This window comes from Myodes glareolus, chromosome 14, assembly GCF_982192425.1.
Source record: "Myodes glareolus chromosome 14, mMyoGla1.1, whole genome shotgun sequence".
Lineage (NCBI taxonomy): Eukaryota > Metazoa > Chordata > Mammalia > Rodentia > Cricetidae > Myodes > Myodes glareolus.
This window is the reverse complement of record NC_142039.1, coordinates 3,428,959-3,447,298: the sequence shown is the minus strand read 5'-3', so window position 1 is coordinate 3,447,298 and position 18,340 is coordinate 3,428,959. Positions and strand designations below refer to the sequence as shown.

Genomic DNA, 18,340 nt, shown 5'->3' with positions numbered 1-18,340 from the left:
TTAGTTCCCGACAACTGCCTTGAGAAGTGGGTATTACTGTCCCCAGGTTACAGGTGTGGAGACTGATTGACACAGAGGTTACATCATAGCTCAGAACACACACCATCTGGCTCTGTAAATTCTAGAACATAGCAAACTGTACAACAAAATTAGAAAAGAGATGGCAGGCAACCAGAGGCTGGAAAGAAGCCGTGATGGGGAGACAGTAGCTGAACATGTCACTTCTTGGTATAACCTATGCATTGTTGACTTTCGCAGTTCAGCCCCTTATTGTGGGCTGTTTGGCTACTTTAAATCCATGAAGAGTATTAGGCAACTGGGCATGTGCCTTTTATAACCACTTTGACCAAACATGGCATGCCCCAATAGATGGAGCCAAGAGGGTGAGAGTCTGTTGCCAACCCTTATAACCTTTTATTAAAGGCAAGCACAGTGCTGTAAATCCCTGTGTCCCAGCTACTGCAAAGGCTGAAGTGGGAAGGTCGCTGGAGGCCAGGAGTTGCAGGACACCATGGATTGAATACTGAGACTTTTCTCTTCAAGCTAACACACATGTTCATTTGGCTGTAACCCCTCTTAGTAGCCACACTCCTGCTTGTTTTCTGAGTATTATTAATGATAAAGTCAGAACAGAGAGTGGAAAATTAAATAGAGCTGAGGAGTTTTCTTTGCATTTGAGAATTAAAAAAAAAATCCAGCTGACAGCCACCTCGCTTAGTTTAAACGGCTGAGTCCGGCCCAGTAAAGAAGAGCTTCCAAAATAGTACAGACTACAGGAAGATCTCCCAACCACATCTTATCTTGCTCAACGCCTTCTGATCTCGCCCCGAAATCTGAAGAGGAGAAATATTCTGGAACCCATTGTTAAGTTTTGTTAAGACTCATGCTTGTCCCAGCCTGATTTCTTTCAGATTCTGCCTCCCTTATAAAAACACAACGTAATGGCTTAATGACATTCATGACTACCATGCTCATTTCTACTGAGAAGCAGGACTGCCAGAGCTGTCTTTTAAAGACCTTTCTTTTATAATTTTGGTTGTTTTCAGCTCATCTTATTTGTCGCCTTCTAAAAATTTTCATCTATCGTCATCCTGGGGTCCAAGTTTCAATTTTTCTAATCTGTCCAGACTGCAGTAACCAATGCAATGGAAAACTATTATAGCAATAATATGTAACCTTTGTTTACACGGCAACATTCTCCAACAGACTCCAAACTTCAGGCTAAGGAGGGAGAACACTGCCTTCTGAACACTTGTGGGCCGGGGCTTGCTTCCCCATGTAAAGGCATCTAAGATGTTGGACATACTTGGCATAGCTATCAAGGTTATAGTTTCCAAGGCTCCCTTGTTATGTTCCCTTGTTAAACAAGCCTATCTCATTCTGTCTCTGTTCCTGGCCTTGCAGCCTAGGCATTATCAGAGCTCAGACACTGAGCACATTACCCCCAAGCACTGCAGATGGTTTTGGGCCCTTCACACCTGCTACAACAGAGCAAACGTTACTTTTATTTGTACAAAGCATGGTTAAATGTACATGGTTCAGTAACACTCTGCAGTCTTGGACTATTGTTAACCCAAACTCACTGCACTTCTTGCCCGTTTGGGGAACCTCCGTCCACACTGGCTTCTTTGGCAGTGAACCAAGCCTCTCTCTACTCTTCTGAACCACTAGTCTTAAGTCTTCCCTAACAGGCTCACTCCCATCTTGTACACATGCATGTCTTCAGTTCACAGAAGCATTACAAGGCAACCTACTCTTTATAGAGAGAACACTATGTTTTAGTGTCTGCTCTGCTATTTCTTGATTTTAAGTCTACTCCAGATCATCTCTTTCCAGAGAATGTTCTCTTAACTACACCCCTTCTTTGATCCGGGTGTTCTTTGGTACATTCTCTCTAGCTGCCTAAGATCCACAGGAAGAAGCCCATTTGGTGACACAGGAGACATAGGCCTACAGACACACACACACACACACACACACACACACTGTCATTCATTCCCCTTGAAAATATAGTAAACTTGAATGTTCTACTCAGGATGTACTTTACTGTTTTATTTCTAATTTTGCTTCATAAGAAGTAAGATAGGCCAAGGGGTGTGTGCCTGTAATCCCAACACCCAACAGGTCAAGTCAGGAGGATCAGGAGTTCCTACTCAGCTGTGTAGTGAATTTTAGGTCAGCCGGAGCTACATGAACCCCTCTCTCAACTAACTAAAAATCGTGGGTAGAGGGTGGCTCAGCAGTAAAGTCCCCCACTCCCAAACCTGAAAACCCAAGTTCCGTCTCCAGGACCCACTTGGTAGAGGGAGAGAGCAGACTCCGCGAGTTGCTCTCTGACCCACTTCCATACATAGAGCTACGGGTAGATAAAAAATAAACACAATTAAAAATTTAAAAACTAAAAGGGGGAGGGAGAGAAGAAGGTGTTGTTTGGCCATAAAGCACACTTTGGGACCTGTATACTGAAAAACTCTGTCTCAAGGACCCTAAGGCCACAGAAGCAAAAGAATGCCAAATGATACCCTGTAAGTAGGAGGTGACTTGGGGAGAATTTTCACAAAATATTACCATAAAAATGGGGACCACTCCAAATAGGTGATTTGTAAATGAGTGATAGATTTTACCAACAATTTTGGATCTCCAAGACTTAATTCATTCCTTAATGTGTGTGTCTATTATATTCATAAATTTTATAGTATATGTACATATTTGCATATATGCATTTTAAATATATTTGGAGCTTCAAGTCCAGTCTAGTCTTCAGGCTTTCCCAAAGTGGATGAGGTCCTTGCTCTCTGAGTGTTCACAGTAAAATAGTGGAAGACACTGAATAATGGTGGGTGAACACGGACCAGCGTTTTCAGGGTTATGACTAGGGCTCACGGACAGAGCTGGAAGGGTGGGGGCCTCCAGGAGGTGGCAGGAAGGGCAACTAGACAGGTACGAGTGTGGCTGTTCTGGAGCTTGGGGACACAGTACCCTTGGACATGTAAGGGGTCACATGTGAATTGTCCCCATGAAGGGAGGCCTGGGCAGACAGAGCAATCCTCAAGCACGTTAAGGTGCTGACTAGCCTGCTGAGGCCCCGGGAGAACCCCGGGCCTAAGCAGGACGCCAGGCTCTATTTGCAACACCATTTAAGGCAGAATGGGGAGGACACTGACTAAAGAGTCAGATTAGGGCAGGGGTCTTACTAGGAGATTGCTAAAAGCCAAAGAAGAAATAGAGGGAATGACTTAGCTGGCAGCAACGGTGGAGGAAGCACAGAAAAGGCTTATGAGCGGCGTCAAGGATTGAGTGGCTTGAAGTAGCAAAATGCAAAGTTTATGCCTGGGATTGCTCTCATATGCTCAGTAGGCAACGTCTGTCAGTGGGTTTGCGTCACACTCAGATGGGGGGGGGGTGCTGACTTCGAGTACAAGGTTAGGGTGGCACTGAGACTCTTCTGACCTTGTCTTAGTTAGGGTTACTATTGCTATGGCAAAACACAGTGACCAAATACGCTAGGGAGAAAAGGATCTGTTTGGCTTACACTTCCACATCTTAGTTCATCATTGAAGGAAGTTAGGACAGGAGCTCAAACAGGGCTCCTGAGAGTGGTAGCTGATAGAGAGGCTATGGAGGAATGGTTTGCTCCTCCAGGCTTGCTCAGTTACTTTCTTGTAGAACCCAGGACCACCAGGCCAGGTGTGGTACCACCTACAATGGGTTGGGCCCTCCCACATTAATTACTGATTTAAAAAAAAATGTCCTACAGGCCTGCCTGCCGCCTGAACATATGGAGGCATTTTCTCAGTTGAGGACAAACAAGACTTTAGCTTGTGACATTAAACTAGCCAGCACAGGCCCTGAAGATGAAGAGGAGCCTGGCCTGGAGAAGAAAGGTTCTCCCTTTCTTGAACCCATCAAGAAAGGTGGGACAGTAGAGTATAGAACTGAGGCCTTGAGAAGGTCTCCCACTGAAAGGAGTAGCTTGCTCTGCTGAGCCTCTCCTTAGCTTGACCTGGACACAAACACCTCCCTCCCCCTCCTGTCTATACCATCTGCAGATTCACAGGTACTCTCAGATACAAGAAGGAAGAAGCTTCCCTGTGCTTACTCAACACAGCCAGGGCCTGCTGTGGGTGTCATGGGTTCCCATCACTGTGTGTGTGAGTGTGTGTGTGTGTGTGTGTGTGTGTGTGTGTGTGCCACAGGTCAGTGTAGGTGGAGGGAAGAAGGGTGGGGTGAGGGCTTTGGGAGAAAACCCCTCAATTTCTTCTCTAGTATATTGGCATTGAATATATCTATATCAATGGTCTATATCCCATCCACTTGGTTCGTGGAGATCCCAGCCCTAAGTTCAGAATGTTACTGCATCTGCAACATGTCTTCAAGGGGGTAATTAAGATGCAACTAGGTCATAAATTCTCACAAGAGATTTGAATAGCGACAGGATCAAGACCATGTGAAGGCACAGGAAAGAGGGACATCTATAAGCCTCGGGAGAAATGCCAGCTTGCCAACACCTTGATCTTGGATGACTGAACTCCAGAACAGCAGGGGAATAAGCACTCCACAGAGTCCAGGGTTTGTGACTTCTCTCTTCATAGTCAGCCCTAAGCAAACACATACACTTACTTTCCTTTCTCCTTTTGGGGCCTGTTCGGTGTGAGCTAGGAACAAACTCCAGAGGGGGGAAAATAAGACCCGAACACCCTGAGTAAGCTAGCAGGGAGGGACAGGAAGGAAGTTCAATTCTAACACTCTCTGCTCAAACACAAACCTAACGTCTTTCCTCACATAGATTTCTCTGTCGCTCTGTTCTTCACACAGCGTTTCCACAAACTTGAACTCAGCATCACCTCGGAGTTTGTGAGAAATGCAAACTGTCTGGCCCCACCTGCAACTTGGGTGGTGAAGGTTGAAGACTTGTGTTAACGGGTTGGAGAGCTCCAGCAATAAAGATAGATAAGTTACCCCTGGAGTCGGTGGTGGTGGTGGTGGTGGTGGTGGCGGCAGTGGTGTGACTGGACTTTGCACAGACGTGAGTGTCCTAGCAAGGTCGGTCTCCTTGGCAACCAGCCCGGAGCGCTACAGGCTACAACATTCACTAGGGTTGCCAGGTCCTATCACTAGAACCGCTGGAAGCCCACGCCAGTCGCTTGGGGACTCGGAGGTGAGCAGCGTCTCTGACTCCCGGAAGCTTCGGGTAAATAGAGCCCAGGGCGGATGAACCCAGGAGCCGCGAGGCGCGTGCGCGGGGCGCGTCCCCGAGCCCGGCCTGGGCGGGAGCGCGCCGAGGGGGTGGGTCGCACCGGCTCCGCTGGCCTGGCGCGCCTTCCGAGCCACTCAGAGCGCCAGGCGGCGGACACCCGCGGGCCCCACAATTAATACCCGGCTCCCGCCCGCCGCGCGGAGATTCGCGCACCGGCTGTCCGGGAAGAAGGCGCTAGGTCAGTTCTGAGCCCGTAGATCACTCTATTCCAGACACTGAGACCATCCGAAGCGTTGCAGACTCTGCCCGCGGCCTCCTAGAGAGTGAGCCCGGGCTGAGGACTGACTGTGCTACGGACCCTGAGGTTCAGCGCGATTGTGCGTCCCCCGGACCACGGGGACCTTGTTGTAGGCGCCGGGCGGCAGGTGGGCGAAAGCAGCTGCGCAGAAGCGCGGAGAGGGTGAGTAGGGTCGGGAAATTGGGGTCCCAGAGGACGTTCTTCTGTTCTGGACCAGGCCCTCGCGCCGAGATGTTTTCTCAACTGGACCCTTAAGTTGCACTGTGAACCTGCGGGAGGCTGAGAGCTAAGCAGCTGAATTGTGTTTACCTCGCCGAGAGAGCGAGGCAGCATGTAGCCACACCCCCAGCCTGGCCTTCAGCGGCGACCCGACTCAGCGCCCCAAGCCCGGCGGCTGCCACCGCACCTGGAGCTCCCCGGGAGCCTCTTCCAACAAGGAGACAAGTGTGACAGACTCCCGCCCTTTCCTTCCGTCCCTTCAGTCCAGGCATAGTCCAGGCATAGGAGAGGCACTGAGACGCGGGGCACAAACTTAGTTTGAATACTGTAAACGCTGCTCTTACAGTGTTTTAAAAACTGCACGTGCGTATTGTGGATACGAGCGCGGGGTGGCGGGGGCTGGTGACAGAATTACGCCGCTTGGTCTGCAAGGGGAGTAACTTTGGCCTTTCATGCCTCTTGGGGCGCAGGCACAGCTTTTAGGATCTGGCTCAGACCGTCCCTGCGCTCTGGCTCCTGCTCAGAAAGGGGTGTCCCTGCTCTCAGTAGCCTGCGGGGCTGCTCTTGGTGGCCCGGCAGAGGGCGCCAGCTTCTGATCACTGCCGGGGCCAGTGGAGGGGAGGGGATTTGCGAACCTCCAGGTAAGGAGCGTGGTGAATCATCCAGCGGCGGGGGCGGGGTGGGTGAGCCGGGCTCAGTTGCAAAGAGGCGGCGAGTACCCGGGGAGACGCCGGTCGGGACTGTGGGGCTGCTGTGCCACGGGAGGCTGAGAAAGTGTCTAAAAGGCGCGGGGAGAGCCCGGGCAAGGTGAGAAGTGACCGGGAGCTCAGAGGCAGCACCGGGCCAAGGACTGCTGTCTCGGGATGCCGCTGTGTACCTCCCAAGGCGGGGATACGGGGTCGGTTTCACCGCTGCCCGCAGCTCTGCGGGGGCGAGGCTGGAACCCGGAAGACACCAGCCTGGACGGGCGGCGGGTCCACAGGCCGCTACCACCGGATGCTGTTTTAGCTCGCGGGGTCCTGGGCGGTAACAAAGGCACCGTGAGGCTGCGGCTTCCACCCACTTCCGTCCCGCTGCCACTGAGGGGAGGTCCGACAGTGTTTGGATTTTGGAGTTTCGGGGAAGTTAGGTGAGAGGAGGGGCGGGGAGGTGGGCTCCTGGGCCAGGGTGCAGGAGCGAACACAATTCCAATTTCGCGGTCTCCTCCCTTTCTCCAGTCGCCAGGGACTGCCTGGGCTCCCGTGCCCTGGGCCGCGCCTTGGTAGGGCTTCCCCGGGTTTGAACTGGCCGCTGGGCGAGCCCTGCCTTCGCCTGCCCGTGACCCTCTCCGTGGTGTGTGCGCGCCGGCTCCCCAGGGGCGGGGCTTAGCACGGGTGACAGTCAGTAGACCCTGCAGCTAGAAAGTGGAGCCCCAGAAAGTGTTGATTGTTTTACTGTGAGCAGTAACAGAAGAGATTCCGAGTCTCGGGTCACAGTCTGGATCCGGTGCAGGTTTAAGGGCCTGTTCGTGTAGGACTTGCAAACCTGTTGAAGTCAGTTTATTGCAGTTGCGGTACCATAGAAGGGAAGAGGCCACTTGGTTTCTACCACTCTGTCTCCATCTCAAGTTGTCCACTACAGACTCTCGCACAGGCACAATTACTGTCACGCCGATAGATCACAAGGGAGGCTTCCCTGTGTGTCTCAGGACCGGAACCTGAGGGGAAGAAGTGTTGCTTACAAGAAAGCCAAACAGCCACACTCTGTTGGTAGGTGCCCTTAGCCCCATGGTGAGAACCTAAGTCACCTGGACACATCTCTTAGTCCTGCCTCACTACAACCTACTGCGGTAAGCTCAGGGCTGGCTAGCTTTGATGACGCACTTGGTACTTAGGAAAATCCCTCTGATTCTGCTTTGCATCTCACCGCCTCAGAGGTAAAATGCATCTTTTTTTGCATCTTCAGAGGGTGGGCTCTGGAAACTAAACTTAAAGAGCCAAAAGGTCCACTAGTGGTCAGTCCTGCTCCAGAAGGGGTGCTGGATGCTTGCTGTTGCAGAAAAGGCTGTTTCTAAAGAGATTCTACTTGGTTCTGTTTTGTTGTTTTGAGAGAGGGTTTCACGCTGTAGCTCAGACTGTCGGAACTCAGGGCAGCGACTCTGACTCCGTCTTCTGAGTGCTGGGGTTTTGGGCATGACGTTTTTTTAGTAGATTGTTGAGTCCATGCTGTCATCCTGGACACATTTGATCTAGTTGGATTTTAGACTTCTTCCGTTAATGCCACCACTCGAGTGACACCAACTTTTTGTAAAGTTTAAGGAATGTGGAAGAATTAAATCTTAAAACAAACAAAAAAACGAAAACCAAGAACCGGCCTGTAGAATTGCAGGGCAGTCCCCTGAGAGGAGTCAGGGCTGCTAGTGCTTTCCTCACCAGGTGGACCTGGGGCGGGGAATTATCCCGGCGCAAGACTGTCAGACCCCACCCTATGTGACCCGGCCTCAGGGCTGAAAGTGTGTGTTAAATTTAATGAGAGCTGCTTTGGATGTTGCTTTTCCTGAGGAATTTTTAACGACCCTCCCCCCACCAGTTTCTTTTGCAGACCCAAGAATATACTGTCTACATGGTAGACACTGAGCCCATGTTTAAGATAGTGGCTTTGGTATGACCCTGAATGCTTCTGAAATGTGTGGCTTTAAAAAGAGAGGTGTGTGACTCTAGAATAACACTCTGGGGTTTAGATTGCCTTAGTGTGCCAGCCATGGGGACACCGAGGGGGACACCGAGGGGTAATGAGTGAAGGCCAGACCTGTGGGGTCTAAGTGACTGGCTTAGACCTCGGGCCGCATCTACCACTAACACTGCCTTAGCCAATTGCTCAGCCTCTCTGAGCTTCATTTTCTTCCTTTAAGACTGAGTAGTCTAGCCTGATTTTCAGCAATAAGGATAAAATTAGATAATGTATGTAAGATTCTTGGCATGGTACCCAGCACATAGTAGCTGCTCAAGCAACCGGTGAGGTCTAAGAACAGCTACTTTCTTTCCTTCCGTGTGACACCTAGACAGGTAAAGACGGAGACAACCAACGGCCCGCTCAGCCTCCTCCCACCCCGCCTTTGTCAGTTTCTCAGTATTGTGCACTGAGGAATTTCTCTTCATCAGCAAGCTGCGGGGTGGGGTGGGGGGGTTGTTGGTGATGGAAACTTTGTCCACTTGCAGGAGGAATTTGCAAGGGCCTCCGGAACTGTGAGGCTTTCCTCCTGGCTGCGCCACTGGGTAATTTTGTGGCTAGCTTTCCAGTCATTTCCCTTTCCTTTAGATTTAAAGCCAGTGTCCAAATTATCACCACGACAAGACTAAAAAAAAAAAAAATTAAAACTGAACTGAGAAAGGGAAGTAAGTATTCATTTCTTTTCTGTCCAATTAATGAGCCATCTATAATACTAAAGAAAAAAGAATCTGCTTCTGTGAAACTGTGCCTCGCGGTCTTGGAAAGGGGACCATTTTACTTGGAGAATGCTGCTGTTTGCTGAGTCTGTAAGAGGACGGGAAGGAGGGGGAGCCCGAGCTCTCCTTGCTGTTCAGCCATGTTTTTTCAAGCGTGGTGGACTGTAGGACCTGAAAATTGCTGTGCTTTTAGAAGTTGCTGGAAGAAGACACATAGGAGTAAAGCTGAACAAACACAGAGCAACCAGGGTGTCCATTCCACACGAGGAAACCCTGGGAGAGTTCTCAGCTTCTTAAACCTAAATGGAGAACTATTCTGTCCACTCTCCCCTCTTCTCCCTCTCTTCTGGATTTTGCATCTTCATCTTTCAAACAGAAGTTGAAACCTTGGCAGTTCTGTCACGCCATTCGCAGCTGTGGTGTGGTTGTCTGTGGTGTAGCTGGGAGACAGAGACTCTGCCACTGTGCAGATCCCACATATGGACATGGAGTGTAGCTCTCCCACCCTGGAAAATGAGCTGACCCTATAGGGTTCTCTCTCCCTGAAGCTTTGTGCCTTTAGCTCCATTTGTAGCCACTTGTGTCCCAGTGCGCAGCCTGAAGCAGCTGCAGGACATGCGCCAGGCCCACCCTGGGCTGTTGCTTCCTTTGTGGGGATGATGAACAGGCAGTGTTATTTTGGATCACATAGCAGCCTGTTCCAAAGCCGCTTTGCATTCCCCAGCTGTTCCGCCACGTTTTTGCATAAGGGAGAGAACTTGCCAGCTGCTGGACCACTGAAGTTCCCTTTACTGCTTTTGTCCAGTAAAGGGGAGGTTAAAATCCCGGAACATTGTTAACCTGCAGCCTTTTAAATGGTCTCACTGTCTCTGTAACATCAGCGGTGTTCCAGACAGAGTTAGGGGGTTTGTCAGGACAAGACTTCAAAACAAATGGCACAACTTTTCTTTTCAAGGTAATTGTTTTAAAGATTTTCTTTTGTAAGTGGTGTGTTGTGTGTATGCGTCTGCTTGTGTCTGCGCATGCGCACGTACACACATGTTGAATTGGTATACACACTTGAATGCAGGAGCCCAAGAAAGACAGAAGAGGGTGTTAGACTCCCTGGAGCCTGTCAAGCTAAGTCTTGAAAGCAATGTCACAACTTTATTTTTTTTTATCTAAATAACTTTTTGAAAGATTTTTTTATATTCTTTTCAATTATGTATATATGTGTATGTCTGTATGTGGGCATGTAGGTGCTCCCAGAGGTCTAAAGAGGTCATCAAATATCCTGAAACTGAACTTGCAGGTGATTATGAGCTCCCTACATGGGTGCTGGGCACTAAACTGGTGTCCCCTCAAAGAACAGTATACACTCTTACTTGCTGAACCACTCTCCAGCCCTTCAAATTAATTTTAAGGGATAACTAGTAGGTATAGTTTTCTCACACTTAAAACAACATCTGATTTATATTTCATTGACTAATAAAGTGTTAAATCTAGCAGTAGAATTACATGTTTTAAAAAACTCTGACATAGCCGGGCGGTGGTGGTAGTGCAGGCCTTTAATCCCAGCACACAGGAGGCGGAGGCAGGAGGATCTCTGTGAGTTCGAGGCCAGCCTGGTCTACAAGAGCTGGTTCCAGGACTGGCTTCAAAGCTACAGAGAAACCCTGTCTTGAAAACAAAACAAAACAAAAACAAACCTGTGCCATATGTATCTGGCTTAACGCTATACATTGCTCTAAGACAGTGGTTCTCAACCTTCCTAGTGCTGCGACCCTTTAATACAGTTCCTCGTGTTGTGTGGACCCCACCATAAAATTATTTCATTGCTACTTCATAACTGTAATTTTTCTAGTGTTCTAAATCATAATGTAAACATCAGATATGGCAGGGTATCTGGTATGTGACCCCTGTAAAAGCATCATTTGACCCCCAAAGGCTTTGTGACGCACAGGTTGAGAGCCACTGCTTGAGACGCGGATATTATTAGCACACATTGTATGTGGTTCTCAAAGAATTAATAGAACTGTGATATTTGAAAACGAAAACCTGTACTAAGAAGGGAATGCCTGTTGTTGTTGGGGAGACACTTGCCACCACCTGAGCCCCCATGCCTGCTAACACTTGCCCGGCGTCCTGAAACACCCATCTTCATTAATGCAAACTGTGAGTTGATGGCCCTTCAATGGCCACAGTGTAAGTTACAGTCTCTATGGGACTTCCCTTAGTCTGTCTCCTTTGCTCTGTTTAAGTTATAAAATGCATGGACCTTGAGCCCCCTGGCTCCTGAGTCCCACTATAGGCTCTTGTCTGTTATCACTGAGTTAGACCCTGCTCTTCTCAGTTCTTATCCCCCCCTCCATGGTCCTTTAACATTCACACACACTTTGTACTTCATCTGCTTGAACAGAGTCCAGAGGTTTTTACACTACTTCCATTTTTGGTTGGTTTTCTTGTTATTTTCACTTTGGGCTATCAAGGATGTCCAGCCTGGTCCTTAGGGCTGATGAGCAAGTGTCTCTTGTCACAGAAGAAACTGAGGCTAGCACTACACGAACCTCCTGACTCCAAATTCAGCCCATCCCTCGCTGGGAGATGGAAGGGTCAACTCCACAGAAGAGCTTTAATCTGGTATCTGCTTCTGAGCGTTCTTGTGCTTGTCCTGACCTCAGTGGTCCTGCCCAGATCTACCCTTGAACATTTTCCCTGGGATAGATCCTTTTGTTAAACCTTTTACATTGCCATTATTCTCTTGACAAAAAGCTATCCACAAATATTATTTCCTAAGGTACACATCCCTCCTTTCTGTTTCATGTACATATATCTCTGCACACACACACCCCTGTGTGCGTATATCCCTGTGTGCATACAAAGACCCATTATGGTTCCTGGACCCATTTCTCAGCCAGGCCAACATCTTTCAGGGATGACTCCACATTTATAGCATAGAATGGTTTATATCTGTTCAGTGGTTTGGATGCTGTAGATTTTCTACAGCATACAGTATAGATGGGAGACCCAAATTAACCTGGCCTGTGCTGAAGAGATGGCTCAGTGGTTAGGATCATTTGGTTCCAGCAGCCACATCAGGCAGCTCACAACTGTCTTTAACTCCAGCTCTTGAGAATCCAGTGCCCTGGCTTCTGAGGGAACTTGTACTCACATATACATATCCACGTGCGCGTGTGCATGTGCGCGTGCACACACACAAACACACGCACACACACACACCTTGAAGGTGACAAACTCTGAGGTGCAGTCACAGAGCCGCTCTTCAGCAGCCTGGGGCATGCTCTCTCCGCATACTGGGACAGCTGTCCCTCGGCTCTGGATGGACCTCTCTCTTGACGCTGCCATTCTGCCTGTCCTGGTCTGCTGCTGTCACCCAACTGGCCACCTTCTGGCAGCTCAGGGTTTCAAGTGTCTTAGGGAAACCTTGCCTTGGATGCCCTTGCCACCTGTCATTGGTATTCAGTTGCATCCCCCCACTCTCCAGCTTGCTCTGACTTGGGGTAAGTCCCCATCACCCTGACCCTAGCGGCACCTCCTGGGTTTCCCTGACCCCTTGTCTGCAACTTTCCTGGGTTTCCAGGAACAGGGCTTCACATCTTGTAGGCTGCTTTGCACTTTCTTAGTTTACTCCCTTTTGGACAGAGTCTCTTAATTCTTTTCTCTTTGTCTTTACAACAATTTGCCAGTTTATCTCTTTGTTCGGAGTTAGTTCCCTTTGGCTGTCCCTTCCCTCTAGCCTAGAGGATGCTTTGAATACACTATCAACGTTTTTGTTTCCAGGCAACTTCTGCCTTTAGAAAAGGTTCTTTGGAATTGAAGCATGGAAATACCAGTTAAGAAACTGGTCAGGTCAGGCCTTCTAAAGGCTTGAACTTTGGGGGAAGATTGTTTGGAATTTATTTTGGCTTTTCTTCCACGTGGCAGCACCCGAGAGCAATTGAAATGTATGCTTGTTTTGGAATACCTTCCTTTTTGCAAATGGAAATTGTACGTGCAGAGCAGAATTAATTTGTGCTCCAGCCCCGCCCCCTTTCAAATTATATTGCTGGAGAATCTTTGGACTCAGTTTGTGTCTTGTTGCCTGACTGAGTTGTGTGTAAGTCATGGAAGATTGGTCCTATAAGGTTGTCCTGGGGCCTTTTGTCCTTTGGTGAGAGGCCAGGATCCTGTGCTGCAGAGTGAACCTTAGGAAATCCTTATCAGACTGATCCTAATGAAGAGGTCTTGGGAAGGGAGCCCCTGGCTGTTGGATGTCCTTGCCCTGCTCTGTGATTATGTGTGGCTGAGGATCCCACGAATAACTTCTCCCTGCCCAGTACCTAAATTGCTCCTTCTGAAGTGTGTGTGTGTGTGTGTGTGTATGTGTGTGTGTGTGTGTGTGTGTACTTTCCTAGTGTTAAGAATACTGCTCTGTGTGAGTCCTGCCCTCATAGAGCTTTCAGTCAGGGCTCCTGTATATACGGAGGCAGCATAGGTGCTGGGTCCATTCCAGAGAATAATAAGTGGGTGCTGTAACCACCTGAGGCCTGACAGAGGGCCTCATGCGCTCTCTGAGCACAAGCCTCTATGGTCCAGTGCCTCCGAAGAGATGAAATAAGAAGACAGTCTTGGTTTGAACCCAGATCCAGGGCCATGAATTATGGGCTCTATCAGTATACCCTTGTGTGTACTTGTCCCTCTTTGACCCGCTTCCCCATGGCTGTTGTGGAGGATAATCTAAGTCTGGAGTCACTTGTGTAAAGGATATTCAGTAGTGATTTAAAGACCCCCTCGCTGCTGTGTAAGGAACACACCATGCAGATATGTCTGAGTGAGTGTCCTCACAGAGTTCTCTGTGTTCAGATTTCTGCCAACTGTGTTTGTAGAGAGACCTATTTTCCCTTTGCTGAGTGCTGCAGCAGCAGCTACCAGCTTTCCTGTCCTCCAGGACAGAGGGCAGCTTACACCTGTTTGCCTCTTTTCTGGGTGTTGTACATGTTGTCTCTAGTTTCTGCCTAGGTGGCTTCCATGCTTAAGATCTCTGCAGTGTAAATGGGCCCTTTGCTGAACAGAACATAATTATCAGGACAAGTGTGTACATGCTAATACATATGTGCATATCAGTACAGAATGCCCAAGTACACACCAATACAGGACACACATGCTTAACGGTGCAGAGCACATGTGTGCACCAGTGCAATACGTGCCTGCATGCACACCTGTACAGAGCACATGTGTATACAAGTGCAGGACACATACTGATGAAAGTGTGTGAATGTTTGGTCCTTGCTGCCAGAATGGTATAGATTGTTCTGTCCTATGCTGTTAGCTCTTGCCGGGGTGTAGGTTGGGGTGGGTTCTAATGAGGAAAAGTCATAGTTGAAAATTTAGAGGTTACTGTGCCTTTTTCCAAAGACTACGGTTCTTGTTCTGTGTGTAGAACTAAGGACTTAGGTTCCTGGGAAAAGGTGAGCGATCTGACCATGAGAGTGAAGAACAAGTGTAGAGGGGACGTCCTGCAGGCAGTGGTAGACCGTGTCCATTCTGTTCCTGAAAACGAGTTTGGTGGGAAACGTTGGAACTGAACTCATCCACCCGACATCTTAGCCCACATGCTTCATACTGGACCCAGAATTATTTAATCATCTTTTGAAAACCATTCATCACGATACACTTCTGACATTGAATTCCCAGGAAAATGAAAAACATGCATAACGAGAAAATTGCGGGTTATGAATGTTTCAGTTGATTATTTACATAAGCCTAGCATCTCTGTGCTAAAAAACGAGCAAAACTTCCTCAGCTTTTTTTTTTAACTAAAAGCTTTCACGAAATTGGTGCTTTTCCTGTTCTTGGTTCTTAGAGCGCTGGAGGAAGCTCTTTATTTTCTTCTATGTAAAAATTTGTTCCATCTTAAGCAGGCTTCTAAAAACAAACCCCCATCAACTGGTGGTTTAAATGAGAGCTGTTCCCCACCGGCTCCTGAATTCACACTTGGTCCCCACTTGGTGGTGCTGCTTAGAGAGGTTTCGGAGGTGTGGCCTTGCTGGAGGAAGTATGCCATTGAGGGTAGGCTTTGAGAATTTGTTGCCTTGCCCCAATTCTAGTCAGTTCTTTGCTTCGTGTGTAGAGTTGAAGATGTAATATCTCAGTTTCCCACCAGCATGCTTGTAGTTCCCTACTCCGCCCCCCACAGAATTCTGTAAGCTTACTATGGAGAGCTCACTTTGACTTCCGAGCCAGATGGCGGCACTCCCAGAGCTCGCTCTCTCCAGACCCATGAGCTTCAATGCATTTTCTTCCCCAGTTTCCAGTGCAACTAGAGTGTTGGTTCTCAACCTGTGGGTCTCAAACCTTTCAGGGTCACATATCAGATCTCCTGCATATCAGATGTTTACATTAGGATTCATAATAGTAGCAAAATTACAGTTATGAAATAGTATCTAAATAATCTTACATGAGGAACGGGAACAGCAGCATTAGGAGTTGGGAACCACTGAGCTAGACAGAGCCTTGACCCAGAGCAGTGCTGTGTCCGCATGGTCTTTACTCAATCTTTCTTCCCCTCTTAAAGGGAGACTTTTTTTTTTTACGGTTTATTTATTTATTGGGGGTGGGTGGGTTCCACAGGGGCCACAGAGCCTGTATAGAAGTCAGGGAACAACTGGTGGGAACCATGTGTGCCCCAGAGATGGAACTCAGGTTGTCAGGCCTAAGGCAAGTGTCTCTACCCACTGAGTCATCTCACTGGCTCTCCTCCCAGAGTTTTTTAATCCTCGTTGATTGCCAAATTCACATGGGTTGCTTATAGTTTACCCAACAGTGGCTGCTCTGTTTCATCTTTTCAGAATGATTTTTCCTTTGTTTTGGATTCTAGGACAAATGAGCACATTAATGAGATGCGGCAGCAGGCACTCTCAGCCCTTCGCTGTGAGGCTTGGTGCGTCTGACCATCCCCCAAGTACCTGTGAGAGTGAGCATGTCTGCAGACTCCGTGTTCGTAAAAGTTTGGCATAGGTAGAAGGCCAAGACAGCACAAAAGCTCATCAGAAGTTTCGTGTGTAGAGACTGTTCCCCTCCTTCTCTTTTGAAATATCAAGTTTAAATCTCAGATGGCTTTTAAAATGTATTTTCGTGACCAAATACTTTTGTCTATTTTGTGTTTTATGTATGTAAAATACTATGTGGTTTATGAACTCTGCTCGTATTTTCCATAATCTTCTTGTGATATATTTACTGGTGTTGTGTGTTGGTTTGAATGATAACTGTCTCCCACAGTCTCTGGCATTTGAAAACTTGGTCCCCAGTTGGTGGCACTGTTTGTTGAGGCTCATGAGGTATGGCCTGGAAGGTTCTTCACTGGAGGCTGGCTTTGAGAGTTTAAAGACTTACACCACTTCTAGGGTTCTCTTGGCCTCCTGTCTGTGATTGAGATGTGAGCACTCAGCTTCTAGGTCCAGCTCCCAGGTCTACTACCTGCTGCCTCCACTTGGCCTTGTGGACACCAATCCTCTGGAACCAAAAGCACCAAATAAACCCCTCCTTGTAGAAGTTGCCTTGCCTGTGGTTTTTTTTTTTTTCCTCAACCACAGAAAAGGAACCAAAACAGATATCTCCCTTTCACAGAGAAAACAGCATCAAGGCCCCCAGAGGTAAAAAAACCATCTGATCAGAATGGCCCGCGGGTTGCAATCAATCACCTCTTCACTGTGTGACCTTTCTCCCACTCCCCTCCCTCCCTCTCTTCCTTCTCTCCCTCTAAGAGTCCATATTGTATTGAATTGTGGTGTTGTCACTGGCTTCCTAACCTTCTAGGTTCTGGACAGCTCTTTTTGTGCAGAAAGTTTGGGTCAAGTGTTAAGTCATCATATGGACAAAAAAATCTTTTGCACTAATTTGGGAAATATTATCATTTTATAAACTTTTTATACTTTCTGACCCAGTATGAAGTACATAAATCTGCAAAGTGTTTGGTTGGTAGTTTAATACCCCCAATACCTCCTGACAGTTTAGTATAACCCCAGTACCTCCTGACAGTCTACTGTACCCCAGTACCTCCTGACAGTTTACTGTACCCCTAGTACCTCCTGACAGTCTACTGTACCCTCAGTACCTCCTGAGAGTCTACTGTACCCCAATACCTCCTGACAGTTTATTATAACCCAGTACCTCCTGAGAGTCTGTTAGCAGAGCACTGGCCTTAATCATATACCCTGTTGCACTTTGGTAAGCTTTGTGGTTTCCCATATAGCTCATTTAATTTAGTTTTTTTTTTCACCTTAAAATATAAAGAAACTATGACCCAAGATATGGGTCTTATGCTGATCTTTGCTGCCCAGCCTCGTTTCTGTGCTAAGGCAGCAGCTGCTAGAGAGCCAGTTAGTTATCACCCTAAGCAGAGCACAGCCTTCTGCTCATTGAGAGACCTGGCTCCGGAGGCCTTGGAGGCCAAGGAGAGAGGAGGCTTTGGTGCCCCTGGATTGGTTTCCTGGTCTCTGCTGGGATTATTCAGGCTGCAGAGATGGAGATCTGACCTCTGCATGCTCATGGTGGCGTGCGTACATGCGCGTACCTGCGGGCCCAGATCAGCATCTACTGAGCATGTGATAGACCAAAGCCAGGCATCATCAGCACCTTAGTTCAAGCTAGCTCTCAGTGCGTTCCCATGGAAGTAGTAGTGTGCTAAGTCATGAGGAGTTGGCCTTGATTTTTGGTTTTTTCTTTTCCCTCTACAAATAGCTCTGACTATCCTGGAACTCACTATGTAGACCAGGCTGGCCTCAAACTCACAGAGATCCGCCTGCCTCTGCCTCCTGAGTGCTGGGATTAAAGGCGTGCACCACCCCTGCCCTGAGAGTAGTGAGGCATTTGAATCAAACGGAGGTTTGGTGTCATTTCCAGGACAGTAAGGAAATGAACCCAATCTTTTAACCAAATCCACCATGGTTTAATTTCTAAGCCTTGGCTTTTTCTTTTCTTTGAATGAGAAAAATTATTCTTTTTCTTTTAAAAAAAAAAGATGTATTTTTATTTGTATGTGTGCCCATTTGCACCTAGAGGACAAAGGTGCCCTGAGCTGAGATTACATGTGGTTATGAGCTACGTCATACGGGTACTGGGAACTGAACTCTGGTCCTTTGCAAGAACAGTGCACAGAGCAGTACGTGCTCTGTACCCCTGAGCCATGTCTCCAGCCCCACGGATGATGATGGGGATGAATGT

The 18,340-nt window shown here is 48.1% G+C and overlaps 1 protein-coding gene across 6 annotated transcripts in view; it reads left to right on the top strand.

Annotated features, from left to right (window-relative positions):
• Nucleotides 1–5,322: 5,322 nt before the first annotated feature.
• Svil (supervillin) overlaps nucleotides 5,323–18,340 on the top strand; it is a 196,404-nt gene continuing 183,386 nt past the window's right edge. For 2 of the 6 annotated variants that reach the window (XM_085698962.2, XM_085698955.2), the window contains exon 1: nucleotides 5,323–5,657. The gene's annotated coding sequence lies outside the window, so the exon portion shown is untranslated. Of the gene's footprint in view, nucleotides 5,658–6,000; nucleotides 6,078–6,392; nucleotides 6,522–6,822; nucleotides 6,844–18,340 lie in introns of those variants that run through there. The other 4 variants (XM_085698958.2, XM_085698957.2, XM_085698956.2 and 1 more) reach the window with 4 other exon arrangements.